This window comes from Mustela lutreola, chromosome 1 (assembly GCF_030435805.1).
Source record: "Mustela lutreola isolate mMusLut2 chromosome 1, mMusLut2.pri, whole genome shotgun sequence".
Taxonomy (NCBI): domain Eukaryota; kingdom Metazoa; phylum Chordata; class Mammalia; order Carnivora; family Mustelidae; genus Mustela; species Mustela lutreola.
In genome coordinates, this window is record NC_081290.1 from 86301144 (window position 1) to 86321200 (window position 20057).

A 20057-nucleotide genomic window follows, 5' to 3' on the forward strand; every position below is an offset into this window, starting at 1 on the left:
GGTGTTAGTCATGATCTTTCCTCTTTCATTCATGATTTTATTTATTTGGGTCCTTTCTCTTTTCTTTTTGATAAGTCTGGCCAGGGGTTTATCAATATTATTAATTCTTTCAAAGAACCAGCTCCTAGATTCGTTGATTTGCTCTATTGGTTTTTTTGGTTCCTATTTCATTGATTTCTGCTCTGATCTTTATGATTTCTCTTCTCCTGCTGGGTTTAGGGTTTCTTTCTTGTTCTTTCTCCAGCTCCTTTAGGTGTAGGGTTAGGTTGTGTACTTGAGACCTTTCTTGTTTCCTGAGAAAGGCTTGTACTGCTATATATTTGCCTCTCAGGACTGCCTTTGCTGTGTCCCACAGATTTTGAAACATTTTTTTTTTTAAAGATTTTATTTATTTATCAGAGAAGGTGGGGAGAGAGGGAACACAGGCAGACAGAATGGCAGGCAGAGGCAGAGGGAGAAGCAGGCTCCCCGCTGAGCAAGGAGCCCGATGTGGGACTCGATCCCAGGATGCTGGGATCATGATCTGAGCCGAAGGCAGCTGCTTAACCAACTGAGCCACCCAGGCATCCCGAAACATGTTTTCATTATCATTTGTTTCCATGAATTTTTCAATTCTTTTTTAATTTCTTGGTTGGCATCCATTTTTTAAAAGGATGCTGTTTAGTCTCCATTTATTTGGGTTCTTTCCAAATTTCCTCTTGTGATTGAGTTCTAGCTTCAGAGCATTGTGGTCTGAAAATATGCAGGGATTGATCCCAATCTTTTGATACAAGTTGAGACCTGATTTAGGACCCAGGATGTGATCTATTCTGGAGAATGTTTCGTGTGCACTAGAGAAGAATGTGTATTCTGTTGCTTTGGGATGAAATGTTCTGAATATATCTTTGATGTCCATCTGGTCCAATTTGTCATTTAAGGTTTTTATTTCCTTGTTGATCTTTTGCTTGGATGATCTGTCCATTTCAGAGAGGGGAGTGTTAAAGTCCCCTACTATTATTGTATTATTGTTGATGTGTTTCTTAGATTTTGTTATTAATTGGTTTATATAGTTGGCTGCTCCCACATTAGGGGCATAGATATTTAAAATTGTTAGATCTTCTTGTTGGACAGATCCTTTGAGTATGATATAGTGTCCTTCCTCATCTCTTATTATAGTCTTTGGCTTAAAATTGAATTGATCTGATATAAGTATTGCCACCCCAGCTTTCTTCTGATGTCCATTAGCATGGTAAATTGTTTTCCACCCTCTCACTTTAAATCTGGAGGTGTCTTTGGATCTAAAATGAGTTTTTTTGTAGGCAACATATAGATGGGTTTTGTTTTTTTATCCATTCTGATACCCTGTGTCTTTTGATTGGGGCATTTAGCGCATTAACATTCTGGATACCTATTGAGAGATATGAATTTAGTGCCATTGTATTTCCTGTAAGATGACTGTTACTGTATAATGTCTCTGTTCCTTTCTGATCTACTACTTTTAGGCTCTCTCTTTGCTTAGAGGACCCCTTTCAATATTTCCTGTAGAGCTGGTTTGGTGTTTGCAAATTCTTCCAGTTTTTGTTTGTCCTGGAAGCTTTTAATCTCTCCTTCTATTTTCAATGATAGCCTAGCTGGATCTAGAATTCTTGGCTGCATGTTTTTCTCCTTTAGTGCTCTGAATATGTCATGCCAGCTCTTTCTGGCCTGCCAGGTCTCTGTGCATAAGTCTGCTGCCAATCTAATATTTTTACCATTGTATATTACAGACTTCTTTCCCCGGGCTGCTTTCAGTATTTTCTCTTTGTCACTAAGACTTGTAAATTTTAGTATTAGGTGACGGGGTGTGGACCTATTCTTGTTGATTTTGAGGGGTGTTCTCTGCACCTCCTGGATTTTGATGCTTGTTCCCTTTGCCATATTGGGGAAATTCTCTCCAATAATTCTCTCCAATATACCTTCTGCTCCCCTCTCTCCTTCTTCTTCTTCTGGAATCCCAATTATTCTAATGTTGTTTTGTCTTATGGTGTCACTTATCTCTTGAATTCTCCCCTCGTGGTCCAGTAGCTGTTTGTCCCTCTTTTGCTCAGCTTTTTTATTCTCTGTCATTTGATCTTCTATATCACTAATTCTTTCTTCTGCCTCATTTATCCTACCAGTGAGAGCCTCCATTTTTTATTGCACCTCATTAATAGTTTTTTTTTTTTTAATTTCAACTTGGTTAGATTTTAGTTCTTTTATTTCTCCAGAAAGGGCTTTTATATCTCCCAAGAGGGTTTCCCTAATATCTCCCATGCCTTTTTCGAGCCAGGCTAGAACCTTGAGAATCGTCATTCTGAACTCTAGATCTGACATATTACCAATGTCTGTATTGATTATGTCCCTAGCCTTTGGTACTGTCTCTTGTTCCTTTTTTTTGTGTGTTGAGTTTTTCTGCCTTGTCATTTTGTCCAGATAAGAGTATATGAAGGAGCAAGTAAAATACTAAAAGGGTGGCAAAACCCCAGGAAAATACGCTTTAACCAAATAAGAAGAGATCCCAAATCGTGGTGTGAGAAAGGGGATAGAAAGAGGTTCAGGAAAAAAAAAAAAAGAAAAAGAAACAATTAAAAAAAAGAAAACAAATAAAGAAAAAATATTAAAAAGACATATATATATATATATATATATATATATATATATATTAGATAAACTAGTTTAAAAACGTTAAAAAATAAAAGGGTAAAAGTTAAAAACAATTTAGCAGAGGAAGAAAAAAAATTGAAAAAAAATTAAATTAACTGCAAGACTAAAGAATCATAGGGAAAAAGCCATGAGTTCCGTGCTTTGCTTTCTCCTCCTCTGGAATTCCGCTGCTCTCCTTGGTATTGAACCTGCACTCGTTAGTAGGTGAACTTTGTCCTGGCTGGATTTCTTGTTGATCTTCTGGGGGAGGGGCCTGTTGTAGTGATTCTCAAGTGTCTTTGCCCCATGCGTAATTGCACCACCCTTACCAGGGGCCGGACTGAGTAATCAGCTCAGGTTTGCTTTCAGGAGCTTTGTTCCCTGAATGCTTTCCGTAGAATTCTGGAGGACGGGAATAAAGATGGCAGCCTCCCAGTCTTCGGCCCAGAGGAGCCGAGAGCCCAGGGCCCCACTCCTCAGTGCGCCCTCAGAGAACAGCGCCCATTTACTCCCATCTCCCTGGCCTCTGGCCTGCTCCGAGTTCACTAAGCATGCCACTGGTTCAAGGTAACCCCGAGCTGTGAGCTCACACCTTGGCTCTATCTCTGTAGCCAGCTTCCCTGTTCTAATACCTGCAAACCCTACCACACTCAGATACCCCCCATCCTTCTGTGATCCTGCGGGACCTGAGGCCACGCTGACCCCACGTGGGCTTCACCCCGGTTTAACCACTAGAGCGATGTCCCTCAGGGGAACAGACTTTTAAAAGTCCTGATTTATTGCCCCATTGCTCGGCTGCTTGCCGGGAGCCGGCCCTTCCTCCCGCAGTCTATCTTCCTGTCTCTTTGGATTCACCTCTCCATCAGTCCTACCTTTCAGAAAGTGGTTGATTTTCTGTTTCTAGAATTGCTGTTCTTCTCTTCAATCTCCCGTTGGATTTGTAGGTGTTTGCAACCTTTAGTCAAGCTATATAGCTGATCTCCTGCTACCTGATGTAGTCTCATTCCACTACTTCTCCACTATCTTGACTCCTCCAGTCAAATAAATCAATTTTTAATTACCTTACATGTATGTGGAGAGTATGTTTACTGAGTCTCTAAATATCATGGGAAAATTTAACCCTACCATTTCTTGCAGCTCACAAACAAACATAACAAACAAAAATAATTTTAAAATGCAGTGTCAATACAAATAAAGGGGGGAAAAAAGGAAAGGAAATGCCTAAATTGAATTGGAACAAGTGTATATGGTTTCTTGTTTTCTGGAGATAAAATCAGCAGTATTTACCAAAATTCCCAGTAGTAAGCATGCTATTACCCTCCCAAAGTTACATTCCTAGGAATCTTCCTTAAGGAACTAATTGAGAAGGAAGACAAATATTTATCTAACAAGATATTTTACAGAACATTGTTTATAATGGAGAAAGATAGAATTTAGTTAAATGACTCCCCACAGAGGGATTAAACAAATGATAACAAAGTCTTCAATGGAAACCATACATACACTTATAATCACATCATAAAAGAACATTTAATTACATGAGTAGGTCTATGTGTATATCTGTGTATGATAAGATATATCTATGAAGCAGTATGTATGATATAATACAATTTTTGCAAGAGGCTTCATTATGTTGGGAAAAAAGTAAGTATAATATACATTTGGAGAGAGCTCTTTTCATCATTGGCCTTAATGCTATGGTCAAAATGGCTGTTAAGCACAGATGCTCTGTCTTACCCACCTACTTTTCAGGCATTCCTTTAACCACAGAACCTACTCTGTCTCTACACATTCTCCTCCTTGGTGATGAAGTAAGCATGTCTCTAGGAAACCAGGACTCACATGGGTTAATCTCTTAGGCATAACCATCACTCCCATATACTTGTTTTGACTTAGTCTTTAAAACTGTTTTGGAGAAACTTGAATTTCTTCAGAAATCATCTGGTGAGACAAAATTATGTAGTTTAGACATTAACTGAAATCTGTTTAAATTATTGCCCATCATTACTCAAATGAGAGTAATAAGGCCCCAAAGCATAAGGCATAGAACAAAAAACATTTGAGAAGGTGATAAAGTAAGAAAAATGAAAAAAAAAATACATCTTTGCCTTACTTCTACAAAATTTTGTCTCAATGTCAACAAACTGTGGCAAGATATAATTTTGGTAAAGTTTCCAAGTTTACTATTTTTTTGGTCATTCATGAAATCCAGGGCTCTATTTAGTGGGTATCATTTCATAAATAAGAGTCATAATTTTTACAGTTCATTATTTGGTATGGTGCATTGCCTTTAGTGAGTTGGCTGAAGAATGTACTATATCTGGTAGTTTCTGTTTGAAATCACTCAGATTATTTTAGTATATCCAAAACAGATTTTTTTTCCTAACATTTGTATCCTCTAGATCTCACATTTACTACAAAATTAAAATACTGTGCTTCTCCAATAGTGGACATCTACCTGTCCATTCTTAGAGGCAGCAGTTTGACTAGGTTGGTAGAGTATGCTACTCTTGTTCTTAGAGTTGTAGTTTCCAGTTTCACATAGGATGTAGAGACTACTGAAAAATGAAATCTTTTTAAAAAATTAACATGCTCAGTTCCATGAAAATGAGGGCACTTTGTGGAAGGAGATGCTGGAACATCTATCTCCTTGATGAAAACCATCAGTTCATTCTGAATCAGAGAAAACAAAACAAAACAAAACAAAACACCTCTCCATTTAATTAGTAATTGCTCTGGATTTTTCTTCATCGATCTTTATATGGAAAATGCTCTCACGGAGCTAATCTAATGCCAAGTCTGTGATGTAAGAGGTTTTTATTGCTTTGACTTTGTACTCATACGAGGAAAGAACAGCTACTTCTGAAACCTGAAGGAGGAGCATGTAAGCTTCCATAAACACAGATGATGTTCCTGATAAAATGGAAATGTGCTTAGTCTGAAGGCAGGTAATGATGGCGGTACGTATGTTGTCAGGCGGCATTGAATCACATAGCTTTCTCTTTTTAAAAACTGTCTTCCCATCCAAAGGCTGAGAGGCCACCCAAAATTTATAAAGCATCTACTTTGTGCCAGGAACACTGGACAAGGAACTGACAATGCGGATGTGAAGGAGAAGATCTCTGTTCAGAAGAAGCTCTTAGATAGCTGGAGAGATAAAATAAGTAATTTTGATACTGAGATTTTTTTTTAATTCATTATAGATATGAAAATAGAAGAAATACTTCTACCTGGGAAGGGCTTGAGACATCTCCACTGAGGTGCTGAAGAAATGGGGGGAAGGGAATGGAAAGAACCGGCATTTCAGGCTACGGGAATCACATCAGCAAAACCACCAGTGAGAAGTTCTACCTGGTAGAAAGTAAACGCTCTGCAAGACTCACCCAAAGTAAATAGCAATGAAACCAAAGACAATCCTAGAGTTGCCAGAGGTGTCTGGAAAAGCCAACATTTAATCTTCCTTGTTATGAATCGGCTGTATTTGCTTGCTTCTGTTGCTGAGTTCCCCCTGAGGGTTGGAAAGTCTTTCATGCATGTCAAAAGTTTTTCTCCAGGTTTCCATTCCCTGCCACTTGAGTACTGCATTTCTGGGGATGGTTGCTGGTTTAAGTTGTCTTTCCTGCTCAGTGGTGTTTTCTCTGCTATCTTTGCTCGAGGTTGTGCCAGCTACAGTTCTGCTGCTTCTTAATTATATTCTTAATCTCTACAGGCTTATAACAGAAAGTCTTTGGCTCTGGGCTGCAAGAAGAGAGAATGTAAGAGCAGCAAATAATACACAAAATGAAACCATTCATAATTGTTTAAAAATGGGAAAGCTAGCAGCTGCTCAATTCCAATTATTTCTGTTATCTGCAGAATTTCTTACTGAAGGCAAGAATAATCACTGTACTCAGCAGCTTGGGAAATCCACTCTTATATAAAACACAGGCTCCATAAAACTGCAAAATTACAGGAAGTTTAGATGTACATGAATACAGGGGAAAAATGAGACTGGGGAAAAACTGTGTCTGAGGTTCCCTTAAAACAGTAATATGTCCAGAGGGTTTTTCGTATTCACAGATATCCGTTCATCCCTGCATTGTGTTACTGAAGATTTTATTAGCCCCACTTCATAGATAAGGAAACTAAAGCACTCAGCATGTTCAAGTTCATACAGCAATTCAGCAGCTGAAATCAAGAACAGAATTCTGATTTTCCAGTTCCCAGGCTCATGATTTATTCCCCTGTGTCACAGCTCTTGTTTTTCCCACACTGTGACCTACCAGATGGCAGCCACAGCTGAAGTCAATGTCTGAATATTCTCGTGTTATGGCTCTTTACTTCCATAAATGTAATGAGATATTGCCGTTTCTCCTATTAATATGGCTGCTGTCTCTGTTGGGAACATCTCTCTTTATACTTTTCTGTAAGATATAGTGTTTTGTAATCCAGGACTTTCAGATGATGGGATACTCTCTTGATGATTTATTTTTCAGTTTTCTATGACAGATGTTTATTACCACTGTTTTCCTTTTATGAGCTAGCCTCCATGAATCTATGTCAAAGAGTTTATTTGTTTCAGTAAATATAAGAGGATTCCTATTCAGCTTTTTCAAAACTTTACTTACTTTGTGGAATTGGACTGTGTGTTTGGTTCCTATGCTTCCCCTTTCCATCCACCTAACCTTTATCCACCCATCCCTACATCCCTCTAGCCCTTCCTTTAGCTAAATAATCTCTCCAAAGTGCTTACCACGTGCAAGGCACTGTTGTGGATGCTATGAAGAAAATCAAGATGCAGCCACCAAATTCTTTATTCTATAAGCTTAGTCTGATAGGTGAGAACACTCCTCTATTAAATTATTCACCACAATTTTTTGGTGAGTAGCTAATACCTAAGTCCCGTGCTAGGTAATAGAGAACTAAATAAATACCGCCTTTCTCAATCATAGACTTTATGAATGAGTGAGGAGATATTCTATTATTGCTAAGTTAAAATAGGAGGAGTATTGAGCGACTACATGGGAACAACACCTCCTCTGGAGACAGAAAGGCTTCTTGAAGGAATTACCTGACACCTCAAACATGACTAGGAGTCAGCCAGGTAGAGGAAGAAAAGAGTATTCTAGGGAGAAGAAACATAAAGGTCCTGAAGAGAAAAAAATGCTTATCACATTTGGAATCACAACAAAGTTTAATGAGACTGTTTTGGAAGTGTGAAGAAGGGGACTGCTGAGAAACAGGCTTCCAGTAGAGAAGTGTGGAATGAATGGAAGCCCCTTGTAGTATAGATTACAAAAGATATTAGAGCTTTTTACATATCCTTGGATGTTTGTTTTTAAAACCTTCTCCATCTCCTTGGTAAAGAAAAGATTAGACCAGCAGTTCTCCAAATATTCTCAGGACCAGGAGAATGAGTATCTCCTGGGAACCTTTAAAAATACAAATTGTTGGACTCTACCCCAGAGCTACTGAATCAAAAACTATGGAGATGGGGACTCAGCAGACATAGTTTCACAGTGTTTTCAGGTGATTCCACCGGAACTTATACTGTGCACTCAAATTAGAGAACCACTAGATTAAAGTGGAACAAGATTGGGGGAAGAGAGATTGTTTAAAAAATTGGCGCAATAACCTATGTAAGGTTACACAAACAATTACAATGTGAGCTAGAAGATTCAGGTGTCGTGGCAGAGGCACAGACCAACTGCCACATTTATTCAGGAGAACAGGTCAGGCTATAAGATAGTCTTTTTAGGGGAGAGGTCATTTGAGTGAAACCTATGAGCTTTAACTCTTAATCTACTATTCTATGTATTACTTTTTTTTCTAACTGTATTTCTGTTCATAGTTTTGAAAAAAATTGTCACACCACTAGTTTTATATAGTGACTATGGAGTGATCCATCTTATTAGCTAATAATCTCTCACAAGTATTGTATCACAAAATACTTTAGACTTAATTGGCTCGAATACTTGCATGCAATATTGGTAAAATTCCCCCAATAAAAAGAAATACTTCCTGGGCCATTTTTGATACTAGACCTTTTTAAAAAAATTCTTCATTTATAATCTAAAAATGATTATTTTAGCTTATAAAATTACATACACATAAACATACACATAGGTATGTGTATGTATATGTATATATAATATTCTTTTTTTTTTAAAGATTTTATTTATTTATTTGACAGACAGAGATCACAAGTAGGCAGAGAGGCAGGCAGAGAGAGAGAGAGGAGGAAGCAGGCTCCCCGCTGAGCAGAGAGCCCGATGTGGGGCTCGATCCCAGGACCCTGGGATCATGACCTGAGCCGAAGGCAGAGGCTTTAACCCACTGAGCCACCCAGGCACCCCTAAAATATTCTTATCTTTAGAATTTGCTGGATATTTATATATGTTGGCTAGAGAAATTAACTGCAGCATAACTTGAACATAGAATTGTGTCTATCTTCTTTTTTCCTCCCTCCCTCTCTCTTTTCTTCTCATTCTTTCTGTCTCTTTGAGCTGTGACCAATTAGATCATAAAGTCTTAAGGAGAAGCTAGTTTCTTTTAACCATGTAGGCCAGAACTGGTGCAAAGTCATAATTAAAATTGCATGCTATTCTTTTTGTCTATAGTCAAATGGAAACTTTGCAAAGTTTGCCTTTCTTCATGTTCACATATTTTCTAGCTGGTCTGCCAAAACAGAGTCTACTTTTTTGTTTTTTATTCCATCGACTTCGCACTTATTTTAACAAACATTTCTGACATTTTTTAATGCCTCATTATACTTGATTTGTTATAAGTAGCATTTGCAATATTTAACTCTAGAAATAGTGATACTAAGATTTTAGCAGTCCAAGTCAACAAAAGCCCTGGAACTTAATTTTTGTATATGTATCATGTGTATGTATTTAATTTTCTTTCAGTGTGAATGTTCTTGTATAAAATAAGGTCAGTGTAAAATGTTGAGAAAAATCCAGTAAGGATTAATCGTAAGAAGCTGAACAAAGAATGGACTTTGCCAAGTCTTTTAAAAAGCCAGCTGTATGCATCTGCTTGTTAGCATGTAGCATTATTCTAAGCTGGGAATTGTGTACACTTCACAGTATACATGGGCCATTTGTCCTGGGAACATATTTTGTGACTGCCAAAACTAAACAGAGTTAGCCAGTTCCCGTGAGAGGAACATGATGGTCCTGAAACAAAAGGCGAAAATCTGAAAATAGAGGACAATTCTCATTGTTAGGGTGGGAAACGAACTGGAAACAGAAGAAAAAAATATGAATTAAATCAGTTAAACTACTTTCAAACTCCCCCCCCAAAACTTTAGAATTTAATGGTTATTAATAATGACAAAATATTGTAGGCTACTATTTCTATTTTAGCAAACACCTTGCTAAATAACATGTTTACGGCATTTTTAAAATGGTGTATGACATTCAATGATGTAGTATACCAGACTGTGTTCTCAAAAAAATCTTATTATTCCGTTTAAAACTTAAATTAAAACTTTGAATTGCACATTTATACTAAATATAGAATCAATCTTAGATTATTTTTTATTATATACTGGTTAGGATTAGGTTCAGATGATTACAGCAAAAATATACAAACAATAACAGAAAGAGCCAGGCAGTTGAGGCCTAAAGAGAGAAAAGCTTAGGTAGAGAGTCCGAAGTAACCAGGCCATGGCTGGATGTGGCAGCTCTTTTAGGTCTTTGGGTCCTCAGACCTCATTCAAGCTCTAGGCATGGCTGTCCCTCAAGTGTTATTCTCTCTCCTCAAGAAGCCTCTGGAACTCATAAATTATTCCAGACAATCGGAAGGAAGAAGCAAGAAATAAAGATATCCTCCCCTTCTCATAAGAAAATATTTTCATGCCACCTTTTCCAGATGCATATACTTTACATAGCTCAATCGTATTACATATGGAATGTTGTGCCTTTTCATCTGTAATGTTTTTCACACCCACAATTCTCCCTGTAACTGCCCCTTCATACTCTTTTGAATGGGTGTCCCTAATTTTTTAATGACATTTTTTTGGTTCTGTTTTCACTTGTATAAATAAAATAAAATGAAATGTTTTCATACAGAGAGTTGTCTTATGTGTTGTTTTCAAATGGGTGAATCTTACAAAATGGGAATAATAGAACAAAGTATGCAATAATTTTCATAGTATGGTACTTGAAACATATTGCCAAATTATTTTTTCAAAAGGATAGTGCTAATTTACTTTGCAATCAGCTAAGTATGATTTACTTTAGCATTACTCGTATGTATGTTCTCCAAGAACAATAGATGTTATAGTTTTTAGTGGTCAATTTAATAGGTGAAAAATTGTGCCAGCTGCTTTTTTCCTTATTCTATTTATTGTTTCTTATTGAGATTGCAGGCTTCTCAGTATTGGTTTAGTAAGTGCACTTTCCCTTGAGGGAATTGACTAATTATATTTTTTATCTAATCATTGAAGCACTTTTTTCCAATTTTACAATAAATTTATATTTAAAAATATAACCTTTTTTCATGTTTGTTGTAAATATTTTTCTAGATATTTTTACCATTGAAAAATTTTTACAATAGTTTATAATTTTTATATAGCTAAAAGTCGATTATTTACTTTAGCATTTCTTTTATTGCTTTACGCAGGAAACTTAGGTATTTTCAGCTTATATTTTTGCTAGCTCTTCCCTCAGACAGTTGATGAATACTTAATTTTCTTTTTTCCACGACACTTTAGGTTATATGGAATTCTGTTGTGTAGTATATAAGGTAGATCAAACTGCTTTACCTACTTGTTGTTGGGTTAACTTTGCAACCTTTAGAAAAGGTTTTAATTTTAATACTCCCTGTTATTTTCTTATAGCATATTCCTCATGCATTAAATGTTTATGTAGAATTGAGTCTATTGAGGACTTTATATTTTACTAGTTCTTTGTTATTGTTCATGTATAAGCAAACACTTCACCTTGTTTAAATCACATGCTCACTCATTGTTCATTCTTGATTCATTCATTCAACAGACAATGTCTTCTTTGTAAGCTAATGCTAGGTGTAAAATGGTAGCTAAGTTTGGATTCTTACAGAAGTTGCATATTTTCAGGTGAATAATTTAAATATATAGATCACATTTCACAGGACAAGACCTCAAACAGAGTGTCATGTTGTAGAAGCTCAGCATTTACAAATCAATTTTTCATGTATTATGTTTGGAAAAAAAAAAACATGTCTCATTATTAGAAAATGTCTATCATGGATTTCCACTCAGACAATAGAACAATAGGAAAATGATTGAAGAAAAAAACACTTGTGTCACTGACAACATGCAGAAAAAGTACTTTCATTTTACTAATAAAGATGATAGAGTTGAACTGATCAACCAAGGACTCTTAGATGATTGGACTGTTTTTCCTCATCATATCCCATAGTGACAGTGATTCCTGAACTGAAATGTGTCAGAGGGTCACTGTTGCATTGATGGCAGCCTTGGAAAGTTTCCGCAGGAGCCCCCCAAAATGTTTTCTCTTCCCTGTGCTAATTCCTTCTAAACACTCATAATTCCTTGGACTTAATCTAACTTAGCTGTTGTGAAAATCCCTGTTGTGAAAAAATTTAAAGATAATTGTTAGAAGGGGGGGGAGGGTCTGGAGTGGGTAGCTGGTGATGGGCATTAAGGAGGACACAAGATGTAATGAGTACTGGGTGTTCTAGGCAACTGATGAATAACTGAGCCCTACCTCTGAAACAAATGATATGCTGTATGTTAATTAATTGAATTTTAATAAAATTGAATAAAAGAAGTGAGGGCATGTGGTTGTTTCACAATTTACAGAATTTATTTCAAGCTTAGTGAGAGAATGAAATATTTTTGCTTATTATCTTTGAAGAGTGGATAATAGAACAAGTTTATCAATTATAAATTCTTACTTTTTAAATGAATTTTTATCTTAGGAAATTTAAAAAATTGTAACTGTAGATAATCAGAAAATATTATTAAACAAATGAAAAAATTATTATAATTGGCAGTGGGCCATTTGGTCCCTTTTTAAAAAAAAATAAAAAAGATTTTACTTATTCATTTGAAAGAGAGAGCACAAATGGGGTGAGGGGCAGAGGGAGAAGCAGACTCCTCACCAAGCCAGGACCCCAATGCAAGGCTTGACCCCAAGACTCTCAGACTATGACCTGAGCCGAAGGTAGATCCTTAACCGACTGAGCCATGCAAGCACCCCCATTTGGTCTTATGTTTTAAAAATCACTGAAATGTGTGCTATTCTAATGAACAAATCCTATCTCTAGGAATATTTTCCCAAAGCAATATTAATAGGTATGCAAATATTTATTTAAAAGATTTTCATTTAAGTTTTATACAAAATGCACAAAAATGGCTACATATTTAAATTGTTTCATTCAAGTAATAAAGCAATGTGATGACGTTAAAATGACAATTTGGAAATATGGTAAGGAAGGGTGTTTATGTTTTATTTTGGCTTTAGCTGTTGGCAAATTATAAACACTTATGTAACAATCGTTACTCATATATGGAGGAAGTATCTAAAACATATACACCAAAATATATATGCCAAAAATAATTTACTCTGAGCAACTGCATTACAGAAGATCCTATTTTTTCATTTCTAGCTGTTCTCTAAAATTGCACAGTGATCAACACTGCATGCAGATCAAGTCTTTCTTTTTATTCATGTTCACAGAGTATGGGACAAAGTGGCTCTTATAAATGACCAATAGGGCTTAGAAAAACATAGAATGATCACAATTTCTTTGAACCAACATTTAAAAACACTTTCAGTTTTTATCAATTCTATTTTTAATTAGCTTTCCTTAATGGTGTATATTTGATGATTAGGAAAGTGACATACTACTTAAATGATTATGAATGATAACAGGTGATTAAGCCAGTCTATATTAGGGCATGAGTGTGCTGGTATTAAAAATGACTGCCTTTTGGATTCTGTCTTTAAAAATGACTATATGACCCATTTAATTATTAAATAAGAGTTTTCTTTGAATGTTGATAAGTGCTAATTCATTGAACCATTGCCTTTGTATAAAATGCAGCATTGTAACTTTAGACTAGGAAAAAATTAGAAACAGAAAACCTGTTTCTTGGGAATTCCCACTGGCCAGGTATGTCTACTAAGCATTTAGCTGAAAAGTGTTTGAAATCACATCAGTGCATATCACAATGTAAATAAGCAGCTGTTAGCCCTTTATCTATAAAAGAAGAATGCCTTTCTGAGAGTAAAATGTTATAAATTCAAATTAGTTTATCCAATGTTCAATCTCACTTTCATTTTTATATCAGTGAGAAGCAATTTTGAGAGCACTGAGCTATTTTGCTGTATTTTTATCAGTTTCGCTTGACTCAAACTATACTTAACTTTAAAATCAAATTTCTCTCATTGAATTTTTAAAGCTAAAATTTGGTACATAAATTATTAAAACCCATAGAACTATCAATTGGCCACTCTGTCAGCTAAAATTTTTCTTTAAGAATAACACCATTTTTTCTATGGACGCTGAGATAAGGCACTAGAGTGTTCTTCCCTCCAATTCTATCCTGTGCTTATATAAAGTATCTAGATTTGCCTCCTGTTTCATTTGAAATGCATTTCCACTGAGCTGTTGAGATAACCTGGATCAGTCTCAATCAGATAAGGCAGATGGAATTTTAAAAATGTTTATAGTGTTTATTTATGCTATTAAGGCACCTTTGCAATTTCAAAACTGGATTTGTAAGCTAGGTAATACAACCACAGCCCATCTCGCCAATGTGCTCTCAGCCTTATTGAACTATTTGTCTGGGGAATACTGCTAATTTATCTCCCTTTGGATAACTGGCCATTGTCAATGTAAAGAAAGATCCTGTGTGAGGTGATGGTAGAGGTGGAGGAGAGGGAAGGTCAGCTATAGGAGACTCAGATTTGTACTACTTTTTACTCTATGTGATGTGTATAGTCTAAAAAATTTGCTGGCCTGGTGCAGTAGCTATTTATTCAGAGGAGAGATGATGGGAAGAGAGGGCATGAAGGCTCCCAATCTGGCATTGCTGAGTGGTGTCCTCATAGCCAGAGAGCCCAGCAAAGGGGATTACAGCCCTGCACCAAGCAGATGCGATCTGTTAGCCTCTGTGGACTCCAATAATAGACCACAAAGGAAAGCTGTCTCCGTGTTCCCAGACAGTGAATGAGATGACTGCTGGGGCTGTAGGTCCTGCATGGATTTATAAAGCAGAAGGGAAGGATATCTTTAATACGGTTCGACTCAGACTTCTGCCATCATCTTGGGCTAGAAGCTGTGAATTTGTACAATTCTATCTCCTTTGTTCTTCCCTGTCCTTAATTCCTACAAAAAAAAAAAAAAAAGAGAGAGAGAGAGAGAGAAAGATTCGATTTCATAAGTATTTTCCTTTGTTCATCCATTTACTCTTTCCTGAACATTTATTGAGTGGCCAAGCTATACTAGGTAAAATACTAGTCCTAGGGGACAAAACAATCTGCCTCACAATCTAGTAAAGAAAACAAACATATAAAAACACAATAAAAAAAAAAAAACAGAGAAAATGCAATTAAGTTGTACTGATCCCAAACCCGATGTTTCCTAGAAACCTAGAAACCCTGACTATACTCCTCAGCCTGTGTTTTATAATGATGTACAGGGAGGTGTTAGAGGTTCCTGGTCGTTAGGCAGTTTCCTTGGAATAGTCTATATTTTCCTGACCTTTGCTTGAGAAAATAGTTATTTGATAAGTTTTTTCATTTTAATATTTAGAAGCTTGTAAAAGAAAGTTGAAATATGTCATAATCATAGATACAGATCAACAAACAAATGATGGAGGACATCATTCCCTTAATTTTAGAGATGTCCCTTGCTATATGAACACCGGAATCCGAGAAAGATGACATTTCCCATTACAGAGGATAGGACAGTTGTGCGTGAGGAGCAGATGGAGAGCCATGGAAGAGAGTGTGCATGGGAGTTGCACACAGAGTTTGGATGCAATCTTAGCTCCTAAGAAACTAAACTTTGCAGATGGAAGAAATGTTTCCAGATGAATTTTAAGAAGTCAGGCTGAAGTAAGTGTCTTATAAATCCTTTAAATTTCTCCCAAAGAAAAACCCACAGTAAATATATTTTCTGTGATTGTTAAAACTTGTGGGACAGACATTTTCTTCCTGTAAATCAGTACAGATATTCAGCTACAGGTCTGCTGAGCTCTACACCATGACACAGACCCTGCTGACAGTCTATTGCCTGGGAAAGACAATGGTTGGGAAGTTAGGACACGTGAGTCTACACACCAGATTCTGAGCAGGCCATTTTCTCTTCCAGGGTTTGTATTCTCATTAGAAGTAGGGTCTTTAAAATCTCTAAAGAAAATTTCAGTTGTCACAGATAAGGAGAAGAATGATTGCTGAGGAACTTAGGTCAGGGCTTCTCTGGTGTGTGCGTTCTCTTTGGAAATGTTCTCTTTATAAGCAGCATATCCACACAGGAAACACCCAAATGGAATCTTTGCCCGTGTTCCCTGGAAGCTAGGAATGGACCCTGAATAACCATTTGTTCACTACAAAATTCCAGTAGGAAGACAGGACAGCCGGTGGGTAAAAGACAGTCTCTCCTCTAGGAATGGGGAAAGAACACAAACAAGAGAAAGACTGGAGCCTAGTCTGCTTTCCTCTGACCTTGTATTATCATCCCGATCAAATACATTTCCATTATGACAGTAACAACAATAATCCTCATAGAAACTGTACTAAGCCAGTCTCATGTTGTCATGGAACTGAAAGATTTGAGATGGCACCAAAGAGACTCATGTTCACTGAGAGCCCATGTTATGATGGACACCGTTTTAGCCATTTATTCTGTAAGATGCTTTACTTACATTTCATTTAACCCTTCAAACGACCTACTCCATGAAATAGGAGGCATGGATCCATGCTTTGACAGATGGGAACACAGCCTAACGCTCCAGGGCTTATAAGGTCAGAAGTAGTATAGAAAGACTACCTACGTTTATTTGTTTGTTTTTTCCATTCCATTGTTTTTTACATAAGAAAGTTACCTTCTTACTTAGTACCTGTGGTATCATAGAGACTATGAGCTAAATAAAGGAAAAATTCATTAGGATGCTATAGGGATTAAAATTATCATGCGCTTATCAGTCAGATATTATAGTTTTCTTGATGAAATGGCACATTTTCTTTATGGACAATAAGAATAATCTATTGGTATCCATATATATATACATATATGTGCTTATTGAATCAAAAATAAGATTTTCGTGTTGGCCACATGTAATGTTATTTAAGAATTATTGTTGAACTTATTCCAATTTATTATCTTAAATGCACTCACACTTATTATTTTTTAAAGATTTTAATCATTTATCTTTGTGTGAGAAAGTATAAGCATGAGTGGGTGGGGTGGGCAGGGGGAGAGACAGAAGCAGGCCTCCCATCAAGCAGGAAGGACACTGGGATCACGACCTGACCACAAGACAGACACTTAACTGACTGAGCCACCCAGGTACTCCTCCATAGTTATTATTTTTAAAACCAAACAATTAAATAAGTAAGTATATAGAGTGGTTTCCTCCGTTATCTGGCTTTGAGATGGAAGAGTGACAAATCTCTAGGTCATTCATCTCTATGTCTCCAAGGCTTAGCCCTGGAATCCTGGTAATAAATATTTTATTTTCTTAAAGGTAGAGGAGATAGTAAGGATAAGAGTGTATATTTTTATATCATTTTCTCTTAAATATACTTAAAACAATATGTCCATTAAGAACAACATGCTTTGAATAGCATCTTCCACTAGGCAATTGGTTTAACAGTTTTACAAGTGGCTTACAATCCCAATAGGCTTCCTGGGTTCAAATCCCAGCTCCGTGATTTATCAGCTGCATGATCTTAAGGAAGCCTCAGTGTTCCTTACCCCGTGATAAAGGTTGATAATTGTACCAACTTCTCTGTATTTTTATGAGGATAAAATGACTGATGCAATCTATTCAATTAAGTGACTAAAACATAGTAGCTATCAAAAATATTTAATGTTATTAAGCAAAAAAATGACTTTAGATTCGACTAATGCCCACAAGAATGTCTCATATCACGCTATCAATGAAGATACAACGAAGAATATTTTTAGCCTGATCCAAAAGATCATACTCTGCCTGTGTTTTTCTGAACCCCATTTCTGAAAAAGAAACCATGGCAAGAAGAAAAGGGGATTAAAGCATACTTCAGGGAATCATATAGTTTCTCATTACTATTCCATTCTCACTGCTTTCTGATTCAGCCTCTAAGTTGAACTGAAACCCCAAGCGTCCTCCAATCTTTTGATCAACTCAGTGTTTAATCCTTTCCATTTTAGCTGGATTTACACTAAGAAGAGACTGTTGAATTATAGAAGACAACTCAATCTTCACTAAACATTAATGTCTTTGATTTTTGGTTTTCTTTTCTTTTCTTTCTTTTTTCTTTTTTTAAATTTCAGGAGATCCTCATGTCAAATATCTTTCTGGAATTTATGAGAGGATAAAAAGTAATATCCAAAAGAAAGACTGTCTATCAAAAGCGATGTAGAGGTAAGTAAAATCTTCATGAACAAAAACAAACTACCTTGCTAGTTTAGATGTAAACTACCTTGCGTGTTAGATGTAAAATACTGTCATTATCCTTTTATAAGAACCTCACTTTTGACAATGAGGAAATAAAGTACCAAGAAAACATTTTCCTGACTAGGGCCTTTTATATAAATAAATATATTGCCCCTTTCCTGTCCTTCTCCACCAGTGTTAAACAATGGCCACTTAGAAAGGAAATGATGTCAACACCCTACTGATAAAAATCAAACTGCACTGGAGAAAACACAGTGAAACACAACAGAAACACACACACACACACACACACACACACACACGCAGCTTGTTAACATTTTAATTTGTCATGGTAACTCCACAAAGAGCAGTAAATTATTAAATTTAAAGCACACTTCCACTACATCCCCACTACATCCCCACCTAACTTGAGCTTCTTATGTTTGTACAGTTTAAATATAAGCATTTTCAACAAAAACAACAAAGAAATCCAAAGGAATTAGTAAAAATAAATTGTCTTTGGCAAGCAGAATTTATAGCCTTAAGTGTATGTAGCTCTCTTTTTGATTAAATCTTAAAACTTGACTGGCATCCCAACCCTTTTCATAGCTATTCATTCTGGGAAATGCTATTTCAGCAGAGTTTACAGAATGATTGTGGGAAATATCTTGAAGACCGTTTATCAATTTAATGATACTGAATAAATGCTTGGCAGAACATTCAGACTATGGATAAAAGATAGTATAAAACATGTGAAGAATGATCCCATACCTGTAGCAAATTTGCAGTGTTTGAAATTAATGTGTTGCAAATCAGCCTTATTCTCAAGGAAGTGATTTCTCCAAGCATATATCCAAGCATATATCTGGATCACCTGTTTGTCAGCTTGAAGAACCATGAAGATCAAATATAGTTTGAGTCTTTTAAATTAATGTCTTGCTTCCTCTCCAAATTAACTGCTCTTGTGCAAACTACTTAGAAGAATAAACTATTATAATAGTAGTAGGTTTTGTATATTTTTCTATCAGCACTTCTTAGTTGATTATTAACCAGATGGGGAAATTATAGAAGGTCGTCCATTATATCTGCATTTAAATATTTAAAACCTTTTATACAAGTGCTATAGCAAAGCAGAGCTTATCCTGGTAGTCATTGCTGTCTTTCAGATAAGACAATGATGTCCTAAATTCTACTGCAGTGCTATGAAGGGAGGAGAAGGAAATTTTTAAAAAGGGATGGTGTCATCAAATCACCAGAAGCGAGATGCTGCAATCCACTTCAACTCCCAAATGTCCAAAGGAAATGTGAAATGCTTTCCATGCCAGAACTCTCAGTTCTTCATTTCCCCTGATATTGAAGGTCTTATTTTAATTAAAGACCAAGCAGTAATGCAGGACTCGGTCACCATCACAATTTGAAAACTCAAGGAAACAGTAAAGCTGGAAAGATTACCCTCCAGGGAGATCCATGTGCTCCTTTCACAAAATCCTCTTCTTCCCAGCAGTCCCAGGTTATACAGTCTAAAGTCACAAGCTCTCAAGGAAAAAATAAGAGTTGAATATTAACCTTGAGATGACCTTGGAAATTCCTCAGCTGGCTGAATGCTCTCTATAGATAAAGAGACCAAGGTGCAAAATAATAATAGTAATAATAATACACAATAACTGAACTCAGTATGTTTTCAAGTATACTATCTTGCTTTTAGTTTTATGATGTATTTGTTCAATCAACATTTAATTAATTTTGGCTTCATATTTTAAAAGAAAGATAAAAAAAGACATCAATGTTAGGTCTGTGCCTCAGTTATGGCTGTTAAGTTTCAAATCAGAAAAAA